The sequence below is a fragment of the Canis lupus genome, chromosome 6 (genome assembly GCF_048164855.1).
Source record: "Canis lupus baileyi chromosome 6, mCanLup2.hap1, whole genome shotgun sequence".
NCBI lineage: Eukaryota > Metazoa > Chordata > Mammalia > Carnivora > Canidae > Canis > Canis lupus.
This window is the reverse complement of record NC_132843.1, coordinates 40,646,722-40,660,434: the sequence shown is the minus strand read 5'-3', so window position 1 is coordinate 40,660,434 and position 13,713 is coordinate 40,646,722. Positions and strand designations below refer to the sequence as shown.

The 13,713-nt window shown below is 52.0% G+C and overlaps 1 long non-coding RNA gene across 1 annotated transcript; it reads right to left on the bottom strand.

The window, feature by feature from the left end:
* Positions 1 to 386: 386 nt before the first annotated feature.
* LOC140635421 (uncharacterized) lies at positions 387 to 9,061 on the bottom strand. Its single transcript, XR_012032746.1, has 3 exons — positions 8,616 to 9,061; positions 7,572 to 7,871; positions 387 to 581 (listed from the first exon to the last, which is right to left on the bottom strand). It is a non-coding gene; the product is annotated as an uncharacterized lncRNA (long non-coding RNA).
* Positions 9,062 to 13,713: the final 4,652 nt, after the last annotated feature.

The window sequence follows — 13,713 nt, the reverse complement described above, 5'->3', positions numbered from 1 at the left end:
TTCTTCAGGTGCCTATTCAGTAAATGATCAAGTTGCCAAAATGATCAAATCTATCTTTTGACCAGAAACCATATCTTTTAGCTATGTATGAAGCTTAACGCAATTTGTAGTGGATAGAACAGTTTGAACAGCTTTCGAAGATTTCTGTAGTTCTAATTGACATGTTTGCATTATTTCTCCCTAACAACAGCCTAGGCAAAGGTGGATATTTCCTTACCTGGCTTCCTGTGGGGTGCTCAAGACGGCCTGGATTGATGTTCCTTGAACTGGGGGATTCCGGGGATAACAGGAGGACACTGAGGGCCAGAGCCCTGGAGTCTGGCCCTCGAAGTTCTCACTGCCTCTGTTAATCCATTGGTTCAAATTGTCATAGACTTTATCAGTAATTGATGGAAATAGATTTTTTTTTATTTTTATTTATTTATGATAGTCACACAGAGAGAGAGAGAGAGGCAGAGACATAGGCAGAGGGAGAAGCAGGCTCCATGCACCAGGAGCCCGACGTGGGATTCGATCCCGGGTCTCCAGGATCACGCCCGGGGCCAAAGGCAGGAGCCAAACCACTGCGCCACCCAGGGATCCTGGAAATAGATATTTTGTAAGTTTAGCAAATTCAGCGACTAGCTTGTCGAGTGATTTGCTCAATTTAAGAGATGGGTTCTTCTGTCAATTGTCTTTTAGCAAACTGGTTTGAACCAGTAAGTTAAAGATGAAGTAAGCTTTGGGCAGTTGATGTAAACCTTATAACTTAATGGGGAAGACGTGGTTTGGGGCCGAGCTGCCTGTGTGAAGCCCTCATGCACTTCCTGGCTGTCTACTCTTAAGTAGGCACTTGGCTTCGGTGTGCCTCAGTCTTCTCATGCATAAAAGTGGAGTCATCATAGGCCTTTCCGCATAGACTTGGGGCAAGAGTCACTTGTTAACACCCTCAAGGTGCTCAGAGAGCACTGGCATCACAATCATTGCCCCCCCGCCCTGCCCCCACTCACCTGTCTAAGTGAACCAGCCAGTTCCCTTCAGGACCACACTCTACATCCTCATCTGGTCCTCCAGTGGGACCTTCACATTAAAGCAAACTGGGCCCTGAGAGCACACCTTTGTTGTAAGGTAGCTGCCTGCAGGATCCAGAATATGCACATATTCATGTGCAGATTATTATCTGAGTGAAAGCATGAAATACAAATGTTCTAACAGCACTTTTGAGCCCCTGACACTACAAAACAAACCAGTTTGAGATATATCCTCCTAAGAACAACAGACCCAGACAGGTAAGGCAGCAGGACAACAGACCAAGGGGTAGGGGAAGGGAAAGCCCATCATGCCACGTGAGTGGCCCAGGCTGATAGGGAGGAGGGAGAAGGATCAGAAGCCCAAGGAGCCCTCCTCCTGGGACCTCAGGGGCGGGAATGCCCTGCTCAGTGGAGACTGCTTCTCTGTGGCTTTCTGGAGAGCTGAAGCACCAGGTTCTCTAACTGCTGCTGGCCAGCACAGGCTCCCCTCCTACCCTACCGGGCAGCAGTGAGCTAAACACAAACCACAGACCATCCTATCTGGTTCTCCACACTAAGAGCTCCGTGTCTAGAAGGCAACATCACAAGGAATCCCAAACACACATGTGTGCTAAGCAAAGCAAACAGAAAGTTCCCCAAAGACAGGAAAGCAAAAAAAAAAAGGAAATAATCTAACAGGAGACCAACACACATACAGGGGTCTTCCCAAATACAGACACAACCGTGTGCAAAAGATTAAATGAGTAGAGATAAAGGATGAACTAGGTCATCAGAATGTGATGGGGAGGGGGGTGCTAAAAAAATAACTGGGGAGAAAAGTGATTCTCTGGCAGACTTTAAGAATGCGAAGACCAGGGATCCCTGGGTGGCGCAGCGGTTTGGCGCCTGCCTTTGGCCCAGGGCTCGATCCTGGAGACCCGGGATCGAATCCCACGTCGGGCTCCCGGTGTATGGAGCCTGCTTCTCCCTCTGTCTGTGTCTCTGCCTCTCTCTCTCTCTCTCACTGTGTGCTTATCATAAATAAAATTAAATTTAAAAAAAAAAAAAAAAGAATGCGAAGACCAGAATCCACGAGACAGGGAAGCATATGGTGACGTTGAAGTCGGTTAAGAGAAAAGCACTTAAGAGAAAGAGCAATAGGGGTTTGAAGTGGAGATGAAACAGAAACTTGGTCCCAGAAAAGAGAGAAGGCATGACCTTGACACCGCCGTCTCCTCCTCCAGAGCCACCGTTGTCACTAACAGAGCCTTCCTGGTGCAGCGGCTCAGTGGTCACGGTCAAGGAGAGACAGGCAGCTTGACTCCAAGGTGGGCGTGTGACACCCCTCCTGGCCAGAAATACTAAGAGAAGCTCACTGGGGGTTTCGGAGAATGACTTCCACCCCAACAGGAGGAAGGAGAGAGGGGAGAGAGGGAGAAGCCCCTGCTCCTGCTGCCCACCGGCTCTCACCTCCAAAGGGCTGTATGGCCATGTGAGGCTGGAAACCCACAGAGGCCTGTCCCAGCGAAGGGGAGGCCAGGAGGGGCCCAACACTGAGGCCGGGCACCGCTGAGTGCCGATCCAAATCCAGGGCGGTTGATCTCCCGGCTTAGAAATTACCAGGGAGCAGCAAGGGCGGTGTTAGAGCCCTGGGAAGGAGCAGTGTGTCCGCAGGCGAAGCCATAGGGAGCGGTTGCAGAGTTGGTTCCCTGGCTTGTTTCTTTTTGCTGAATGACAGAGTGTGAAGCGTAGTTGGAAAGTAAGTCGCACGTGTGCAATGAGATTAGGGTTGAGACTTTTTGTTCAAGATGTTCATAAACCATGTAAATGCAGGCATCTCCTCCCCTTGCCCAGAACCTTAAAACTACAGTAAGTTTAAGCATCTAAATCATGACATCAAAGAGACAGAGTGGCAAGTGCCCAGCAGACCAGAGGTGCCTGGAATCTCAGAGAGAGGGGAGATGGCTGCCTAGGTGGGCAGAGCCCGAGCCCAGACCAGTTACACCAAAATCTCTGGGGTCATGCCCAGGGAACAGTTAATGGCCCATCCTGGGGAGTCCATCATGCAACCGAGTCCGAGAATAGCCACCAGGAATACACACGTGGGCGCAGCAGAGGTCGGAGCTGTCTACCCACAGGAACAACAGGGACCCCGAGCTCAGAGGGGCCATAGAGGAGTAGGAGGGGCTCTTGGGGCTAACACAGAGGCAATGCTAGGAGATCTGTGCATGAAACAGCTCCCAACCCACAGCTCAGCTCTAGGCATGGAGCATCCTGGAGCTGGGCATTGGCTTCTCAGACATCAACAAAGGAGCACTCTTCTAAAAAAAAAAAAAAAAACAAAACAAAACAAAAAACAAAAAATAGCACTACAGAGAACTTGGGGCAGCTCGTGTGCACACTGGAACCTTGGGCAAGCCTCTTCATTCTGACACGAAGGGGTTCATGGCATAGTAGCCAGCTCCCACCCCACCCTAAGAAGGAGCCTGGTTGCCCACAGGGCGGCTGGGTTCTTTTTAAAATATAAGCGGAAAATCAAGGATCACCACACATGCAAGAAAAGCCAGCAGCATGAAGATCCATTGCAACCATGGGTGGTGGCCAAGGGGGAAGCATCAAGGCGTTAAAGCCCCTTAGCCTAGCAGGGAGTCATTCGGTTATGTCTCAGCTCGAATATGCCAGAAATCACCTTAGAAGCATTACCTAGATACAAAGAAGTAATCATAAGACAACTGAGACGGGAACCAGTAAATGTGGTTGCCTCTGGGAAGAGGAATTGGGGCCTGCAGGAGACTGAGGGCTCTTAGCACCTGTGTACTGGCATGTGCACCTGTGATTTGACGCGCCGTGTATCTGTGCTATCATATAACATGCATATTTGATTGTGCACATACTAAAAAGAAAAAAAATCGAGCATAAAGCATTACTGTTGCACCTTGACTGTGCACGCAACTCACTCGGTAATCCGATTCAGAAGCAGATTCTGGTTCGGGAGTTCTGGGCGTCCCGGATCAGCAGACATGGGATAGAGAGACGTGGCTACAGCAGGATTCCGGGCAGAGGACGGGATGTAAGGCCTGACAGCCAGGACTCAGGCTGTGCATTGGAGAGAGGCTGGCTTTTGGAGATCTGGGCAGGACGGGGAACCCTAGCCTGGGCCTGAGTGTGACAGCCTGTGGCTGGTAATTGCAAGAACATATTTGTATCAGTCTCTGCCTCAGCCTCTCAAGACAGAGCTCCTAAGTCTCTTGGAATTTCCTGGGTGACAGGAGCGTCTTTTGTTCTAATGAGGTGACTCCGAGTGGCCTCTTGGGTGGGGGCTGGTCACCAGAAAGGCAGAGCCCTGATGAGAAGCTCAGAATTTTCAGCCCTCCCCTCCTTATTTCTCCAGAGAGGGGAGGGGTCTGGAAATGGAGTTAATGAGCCATCACGCTTATCCAAGGAGGCCTCCATAAAATCCCAAAAGTACGGGGTTCCAGAGCTGCCAGGCTGGTGGACAGGTGGAGGCAGAGGAGAGAAGGGCACCCGCCCAGGGCACGGAAGCTCAGCGCCCCTTCCCACACACCTCCCCCTACTCATCTCTTCCAGCTGGATGCTCCTCCGTACACTTTACCATTTCCTTTAATGAGCTGGTGAATAGTAACTGGTTTCTCGGTCTTGTGAGCTGTTCTAGCAAATTAACTGAACCCAAGGAAGGGGTCCTGGGAACCTCTGATTTGCAGGTGATCGGACTTCTGCACAGGAAAAGCACCTAGACTCTGGGTGGCCTGTGGAATGTGGAAGCAGTCTGGTGGGATCAAGCCCCTACCCTGCAGGATCTGCCACCGTGTCCAGGTAGATAGCATCAAAACTGGCATGAATGGGGGGACACCCAGCTGGCATCACAGAGAGTGCTTGGTGCGGGAGAGAACACCCCATACCTGGTGTCGGAGCACCGAGGGGGGCAGCAGGGAGGTGAAGATAAGGTAGGACAGCAGGCCAGCAGGTCTGAGATGCAGAAGAAACAAGGAAGTGACTCAAAGCCGTGAACCATCCTCCCCTGATGAGCAGCACAGGATGTCCTGTGCAGGGGCGTGGCCCAGGCCTGCATCTGATCCAGTCCCCCTGCTGGAATCACAATGAAGCTACCGGGACCGCCTCTGTCCTCTGTCCCTCTGCATCCTCTGCCTCCATTCTGCGGTCCCAGCTGCACACATGAGAGCCCAGAGACTGAGGCCGAGCATGACTCTGGCCTCTCCAGAAAGGCCCCGGGACCCCTGGACACTCCTCATTCTCAGGAGATGTGCGCTCCATTGGAGCTCAGAGCTGCCTTCCTGAGGGGCCGGACTCAGGTGAGGTAGCCCAGCAGGGGGATGAGCACAGACCCTGGCACCTTCCATCCCCTGCTCCCCATACCTGGTTACTGAGCACACAGAAAATGCTGAATTCGAGCATAGTCCCAGGATAGTCACTGAGGAGCCGTTCATACATGCATTTTTGTGTGACTTTTTACATCTATTCTTTATAGGGAACTTTTGAAAAAATCTGTAATATAATTTGCTGTGGGTTCACAAGGAAAATAAAACAGCTGCACATCTCTGTGTGAGACTATTGAGAACTGTGTCCATTCCGAGATGCTGAGCAGCCTGGGAAAAAAATATTCTGGTAGCTGAGGGCTCTGGGCAAGGGGAGGCCCCCACCCAAGGCAGGACACTGACTTCTAGAAATTACTGAAAGAAGGTGAGGAGTAACGGTGAACATCTGGGGAAATCACTTTCCTGGCACAGGTGACAGCCCCTGTCATGGCCCTCAGGTGAGACCCTGCCTGGCCTGTTCCAGGAGTCACAGGTCATGTAGCCAGAGCATCGGTGAGCCCAGGAAAGGCAGGTAGGAGACTGAGGTCAGAGAATTAACAGAGCCAGGTCAGGTCCATCCTGACCTAGATCCCAGGATGCCAGAGCCAGAAGGGCCTCAGCCTCTGTCCCATAACTTGCTGGACAGGTGAGAAAAACCAGGGGACAGGTGTGTGTGATATGCCCTGAGACCTCGGAACGTAAGCAGGATCCTGAACAGCCTCTCTCAGGCCTGACTGTGGCCGCAGCAGAGCTGTCCCGGGCGGGCCCGGGGCCGGGCCATGCTGTCCTCCCTCCAAGTGTCCAGGAAACACCTGCTCCCTGAGGTGCAGGAAGGCGGGGCTGGGACCCCTGGCTGCGGGCGGCTGCCGCTGCTGCTCCGTCCACCAGGGGGCGTTGCCGGCACAGCCTCCCCCGCAGGCCCGGCCCCTGCCCGGGGCTGTGGCTCCGGGGAGCCCCGGACCCCGCGCCCTGCCTGCAGCCCCGCCCGTGGGCGCGGCCCCTCCCAGCCTCGCTGCCGGGTCCCGGGGTGTCTCTGTGGCCTGGGCCCCGGGAAGAGCCCCGAGGGCGGCCAGCCTGGGTTGCAGGGTCTGCAGGGAGGCGGGAGGAAGGCCCCGAGGGCGGCCTGGGCAGGTGCAGTGCGCAGTCACCGTGTCTGCCTCCCTCCCTGGGGCTGGCCCCTGCCTGTCCCTCTGTGTTTGCTGCTCCGGGTCCCCGGGGGCTCATTTGGAAGCGCGAACTGGGCAGGGAGGTGGGGTGAGGGCAGAGCACAAGCAGGGAGGAGAGGGGGTGACTGGCCGCCCTCCCCCCACCAGAGCCACTGGGAAAGGAGACCATGCCCCACCCCACCCCCAGGGTTTGTCCCTCTCCAACAGCAACGGCCCAGGGAGGGGAAACTGAGGCAGCAGAGCTCAGGCCGGCTACCAGTCACCCTCCTTTCCTGCCCCTCATCCCGGGGTGTCTCAGGATGGGACCCGATGCAGAATGCCCACCTACCCGCTCTGCTCTAGGGACACATGGGGGTTCTCAGGAGGGTGGAGGGTGGAGGGTGGGGCTGCCACACACCCCTTATCAGCTCCCTGGGCCCTGGCCACACCCACCTGGCACCCGGAGCCTGATAGGAGGGCAGAGGCAGCCCACAGAGCCCCCACCCCCTACTGGTCAGCCGAGGGCAGGGTCAGGGGGGCGGGGTCAGCATGAGGTCTCTCCCGCCAGAGCCCCTGCACCTCATGTTAGCTGCTGCCCTACACCCGACCTTGCTCCCTGGCCTCTGAGGCCTCACCCCCAGACCTGAGAGTAGAGGTCCGTGGGAGTCCCCTGCTGACCAGGGAAACAGGTCCTGGCCTGAACTTTGGTCTGAGTCCCTGGCCTGAGGCCAAGAATAAGGCATTTATCAGCCTCCATGTGTTCTGTATGCAGACCATTCAGGTCTGGGGACTTGAGATCCCAGGGCTGGGGGCAGGTGCCCTCCAGGTCCTCCCATCCCCTGCCTGCATCCTCTGTCAGAGTCAGCCTCCCAGCCTCCCTGAAGCTGAAAAGGGAGTGCCCATGTGCCAGCCCCACAAGCGGGTCCTGGGGACACAGCATCTCCAGGCACTGGTCCAGGTTCCACGAAGACCCTGTGGCCATGCACCTGTCTCTGGGGTTCTCCACAGAGAGCCCCTCCCACGGCTGTTCTGTCCCACTGATTCCCTGAGCCCCCCTGGTCACGCCCCGCCCCTGCCAGCCCTTCCCAGCAGGTCCCACTCACCCCTGACCAGACAGATGCTCTGCAGGGGCAAGGTGGCATTCTTCTCCTCCACCGGGTTGCTGACCAAACAGGTGAGGTAGCCATTCACCTGGCTCAGGGGCAGGGTCAGGTTTACATTCCTGGAGCTGGGGGCTGGCCTCAGAGCCCCGCTCTGCTCCAGCTCCCTGGGGAGGCCCTCAGTCAGCCAGGTCACTGTCCAGTTCTCTGTAGATCCTGGGGTCTCACACTCCAGGCTGACCTGGCACCAGCCCGCTGGGTTGATTGGTGAATGAATCACAATCTGGGGGTGGGGGATGGGCTCTGGGGCAGAAGGAGACAAAAGAGAAAGCGAGGTTCAGCATTGGAGGACATGGCAGGAGACCCGCAGGTCCACCAAGTGACTCAGCGGTGGGAGGTTCCTGACTATGGCCCTGGGGAAGGTTCCTGACTACTGCCCAGGGGCTCTGACTCCCAGCCCAGGGCAGAGGGCTGAGGCCCTTCCATGCTCAGTTGTGTCAACAGAATTCAGTGATCATGATGAGTGTGATAGTTCTTTTTTAAACAGGTTTCTTGTATTTATGTATTGGAGGGAGAAGGGGAGAGAGAGCTAGGCAAGCAGGGAGAAGGCCGAAGGAGAGGATCTCAAGCAGACTATGCGCTGAGAGCAGAGACCGACGTGGGGCTCGATCTCATCACCTGAGATCATGACCTGAGCAGAAATCAAGAGTCGGAGGCTTAACCCACTGAGCCACCCAGGTGCCCCCCAAATTCTATAATAATATATATACATGGTGATTATACAGGTGATAAGAATTGTATCTATTCTCATATGTGCAATAAGCACCACATGAGAGGAGTTGGGGATACAGGGGAAAAACACGCTGAAGTTCTTGTTTTATTTAGAGAAAGAAGAAATACTGATTATCTTTAAATGTTGCAGTATAAATTTAAGATTCGTGTCCACTAGGATTAAAGTGCAAGGTGGGATAACTTCCAGCACACCAGAGACGATTAGATTGACGAGAACGCTATCCACCCGAGTAAGGGCAAGCCAAGGATGCTGACCAATGGTGAACAGAGGCCATGAAAGGTCAGGAGCAGGTCCACCGTGTAAGCCTGAACTGTGTCTGAGGGCAGGACGCCCCCCGATTACACACAGACCCCGCCTCGATCCTGCAGCCATGTGCTCGGCGCATCACCTAATGACACAGAGAGATTGAAGAGACAGAGACGGAAATCCGTCCACAAGGGCAGGTCAACAACATGCTGGCAGGTGTGACAGTGGTCACCGTGGACAGAATACAGATTCAGGTAGCTGACACGAAGCAGGCCACACGGAGAGAGTTTCTTCCTGTGGACCTAACAACAGCGCCTGGAGATGGAGAGATGTTAGAAAGTGAACCAGAAAATCCAACCAGACTCTGCTGGAAACCCCGGGGTAAAGGACCTAATACACGATTCCAGCACAGGAATCGTTCTCTCTGGGGGACAAGGCCACACAGAGGAGAGGGGAGGAAGGAGCCCGGGTCACCACTGATGGGGACAGCCACTGACCAGCCTGGCAGGCGGCTCCCTGCACCCTCAGCCCCATGGCCCTCTGTCCTGGCCTTACCTGCTCAGAGAACTGGGGGGGGGGGGGGCAGTCTTCCTTCCAGCTGCCTGGGGCTGACCCCTGAGCTGGGGGACATTGGCCCATTAGACATGAGAGTGCCTGTCCCACCCCTGTCATGCACTCAGGACTCTCAATACAAGAGATACAAGTGTGTTAATTTGACAGGCAAATAGGGTGACCAGGATTTTCCATTTGCATCTGTGTGTTTTCCTGTGAGGACAACCATCTGTCGTGCTCATGCACCTTATCTGTCTCTTCTCTGCCACCTGTGCCTACGCCCTCTGTTCATGTAGCAAGGATGGAGGCAGAGGGGTGGGGGGCAGAGGAGAGGGTGCCATCTGTCTCCCACTAGGACCCCCTCTGGCCCCAAAGGAAATCCTGTTCTAATTTTAAACCATTGGATCGTGGGCAAACTGTCAATGATGAAACAAGGAAACCATCCCAGTTTCCTTCTTTTCCTGTGACTACGGGCAGGTTTTTCCTCAGTGAGACATGTCACATCACACCCATGAGTGATCTGTGTCCCCGTGTCAGGCTCTGGCTAGAGGGGCACTCTTTCCTTCAATCTGCAAATAACACCTTGAGTTTCAGATTATTCTACCCATTTCACAAGTGATGGAAACAAAGCCGAGAAAGGTAAAGCCAGTTTTCCAGGACATGTACAATTTGCCCAAAATCTTCTGGCCAATATGGGACAGAACCAGAACTAGTGACCCAGTGGGTCCGACCGCAGACTCCGCTCCCTCACCCTCCCCTCCCCCCACCATGTGCCAGTAAGCTGCTGTGGGGACAAGGGCGGGTCCAGGCCACCAAGTTGGAGCCTGGTTCACATGAGGCTGCCTGCAGGACACGCCCTCCACCCACAAGAGCCTAGAAACAGCTTGTAACCCAAGGAAAAGTCGATAAGAAGGGAACTTCCCTTTCCCTGCCCCACCCCACATTTGCAGAGGGTGACACAGCTCAACTGTCCCTGATGCCAGGGCAACGGAAGGCTGTCCTGGTCTGTCACTCACACGCGTGCCCTCAGCCTGGGAGCCGGGATACAAGCAGGCTGGGGACGTGTAGGGGGTGCACACAGGGCCTGAGTGTGTAGACACAGCTCTGAGGACAGAACAGGACTCTGGGCAGTGAGACTGTGAGCGACTGATGACTCAGCCTGGGCCCCCAGAACACATAAATAACTGCCTTTCCTGAGGGGGTTGACGGTGGTTTCCCCAGCCTGGGGAATTTGAAGGCATCCCAGAAAGGCTCTGGCCCCCCTTCCTTTCCTCAACCCTTGAAGGGTCTGGAGAAATCAGGATGTTGACACCAGCAAGCCCCCGGCTACCCACCCTCCTCCTTCATACCTGCCTCCTGAGCACCCCCGCTCTGGTCACATCTACCCCAGAGCCACCCCTCTGATCTGCCCCCAACGAAGGGGGAGGCTGTCCTGGAGCATCTGGGTCTGGAAAGGAAACACTTTGCTCCACAAGGAGTCCACAGTGTGGGACCTTGAGTTTCTCTTCCCCGTTTCATCAGTGTCGTGGGCTGGGACAGGTCTCCCCCTCTGCCTCGCCTCACCCTGCACCCCCCACAAGCCCTCCCTCCACCCTGCACATCCCCCTCCCTCAACAGGTGGAGGTTTTGATTTACATTTCCCTGATCATCAGTGAAATTGAGCATCTTTCATGCACCTATCGGCCATCTGCGTGTCTTTAGAAAAATGTCTATTCAGGTCCCCCGCCCATGCTTTAGGCACTCACAAGCGTTCACATATGGTCCCTCTGTGTATGTTTTTCTGTACATTTTAAAATAAAATGAAAACGTTATCTTTATCTTTATCTTTGTGGATAAAGTACTGGTCTCCAAAGTGTGTCAATGTGAGATGATCCACTGCGGTATACAAAGAAAATATGAATATACATCTATTTATACTTTTATTTTGATCAGGAAAAAAGCCCTCTTTGAACATGTAATAGAATTTGCCTGGCACCCTAGTTTGATCTGTTGGTCAGAGTCATGTGTGAGTGAACTACCCCTTGAGTGGCCCTGCTTTCACTGAGTCAATTCCAGATTCCTGCCGTCTAGGGAGTGTGGATGTTTCTTAACTGACCAGGTTGATTTGTTTCTCAACAAATAGTCCCAAACATTCATAGATTGAAGATAACACACATGAGACAAGAACCAAAAAAAGATGGAGCAGGCCCTTCTTTGGCGCCTGACGGAGTTCTTTGTCTGCTAATTATGAGGCAGAACAGATGACCTAATTAAATTAGACAAGAAGCTCACCACAGATTCCCATCTGTTGAAGTCACCAGGATGAGATCTCTCTGACTAGCCCCCACATGTATTTCTAACAGACATGGATGTTTGTGTAACATGGCTTTATATAGAGGAATGATGTAAACATTCTAAATTCCCCTAGCTTTTAGATGTCCCTGCCCTGGATTTTTTTAAGATTTTATTTATTTATTCATGAGAGACGCAGAGAGAGAGGCAGAGAGATACAGGCAGAGGAAGAAGCAGGCTCCATGCAGGGAGTCTGATGTGGGACTCGATCCCAGGTCTCCAGGATCAGGCCCTGGGCTGAAGGCAGGCACTAAAACGCTAAGCCACCCAGGGATCCCCCTGCCCTGGATTTTTTTATTCAAAAATTCAAACTTGTCAACTAGTCAAAAAGACTATATGAAATACAGCTTTGCCTCTACTGCTGTGATAGAGCTCTTACTCAAAACACATTCTGAGCCTTGGAGGATGAGCTAATGTTGTATGAAGCCATCACAAACTGCCAGATATTAAAATATTGTTTGTTTCTTGGATATGGATATCTCCTATTTTTACCAGGTTTAATTTGTGGCATCTGCTTTAAAATGTGCAATTCACAAATTAATAAATATGTTATTATGTGTGAGATTGCCCACTTAAAAGTATTTTAACTTATCTTTTGACATTTTGCCATACAATTGATGGACCACTTACACAGACTTTCTTTGCCTCTCTGCCTCCCAATGATTCTGAAGGTAAACATCCTTTTTCAATTTTACTAGCAGTTTCCTGTAAACAATGAGTTTAAGCCTACTTTGTCCCTACTCAATGCTAGGACCAGATGGCTATTTCTGCTCCTAGTTCAGTGAGAATGGAGCATGTTTGCTCTCTCTGACTTCTCAATTTTTGTTTATATAATTTTGGGTTTTATACACAGCCTATAATTCTTGATTCTGGTTGACTCTATGTCTTCTTTACCAAGAATTTAAAAATATTTGAATTACACATCTGATTTTCTGGCACTGTGGGAGGAATGTGTGCAAGCAGAGCCAAGCTCAAGTTTCGCTATGAGAAAGAGGTTGAGTGTCAGGGTGTTGCCTACTGAGACCAGAGCTGGGAAACCTCAAGAAAGGGGAAGCCAGGGATATTTAGACTGCTTATATTATTCTTCTATTTTAAAGCAATGTTCCAACCAGCATTGTTAAGAATTCAGTAAGGGTCCCTTCCCTGGGAGATACATTCTTAGACCCCCGATGATGCCTGAAAGCACAGAGTACTGAACCCTATATATACTGTTTTTTCCTATACACACATATATCTGTGATAAATTTTAATCTACAAATTAAGCACAGTTAGGGATTAACAGTGGTAACTAATAAAAACAGAACAATCATAACAATATGCTGTAATAAAAGCAATGTGAATGTGGTCTCTCAAAATTTTGTACTGTCCTACACTCACCCTTCTTCATATGATGTTGTGAGATGATAAAATGCCCATGTGATGAGAGGAAGAGAGGGGAATGACATAGGCACTGTGACACAGCATGGGGCCACCTCCTACTGAGCTTCTGAGCATGCATCAGGAGGGTCATCTACTTCCTGACTGTGGTTGGCTGCCGACTGTGAAACCCTGAAGAAGAGGGGGCTCCTGCACACTTGGCTGCCCTTGAAAGAGATCTAATCATGCTGACCTAAACAAACCATGGGCTTGTTTTTCTCTGGTGTTCAGAAAAAAATCTCTAGGCAAGCAGTTCAGGGCAGGAATGAGGTATCGAGGTCCTACACTTCTTGTATTTTTCTGTTCCTTAGTGTGTGGCTTCCTGCCTCAAGGTCACAAAATGGCTGCTATGGCTCTAGCCATCATGCACAAGGTCAGGACACCACAAAAAGAAAAGAGGGGAAGGGTGAGAGGGCTTTTCCTCAAGTTCCACACAATGAATTCTTCCTTGCATTTTGTTAGCCCTCTGTCTTGCAAAGGTCTGGGAAATGTCTGTTTCATAACTGACCTAATTACCACCAAATATACAGTTAGAAATGGAAAGAATAGACACTGGGTAGGCAACTAATGGTTCCAGCAATAGCATCCTTAAACATGTTTCTTTGAGCATTGATAAGGCTTTGCTCCTGTTGCAATGTGTTCCTGTAAGTAGAATTTCAAGGTCAAAATGGTGGCACCTGGGTGGCTCAGTTGGTGAAGCATTTGTCTTCAGCTCAGGTCATGATTTCAGGGTCCTGGGATTGAGTCCCACATCGGGCTCCCAGCTCAGTGGGGAGCCTGCTTCTCCCTCTGCTCCTTACCTTGCTC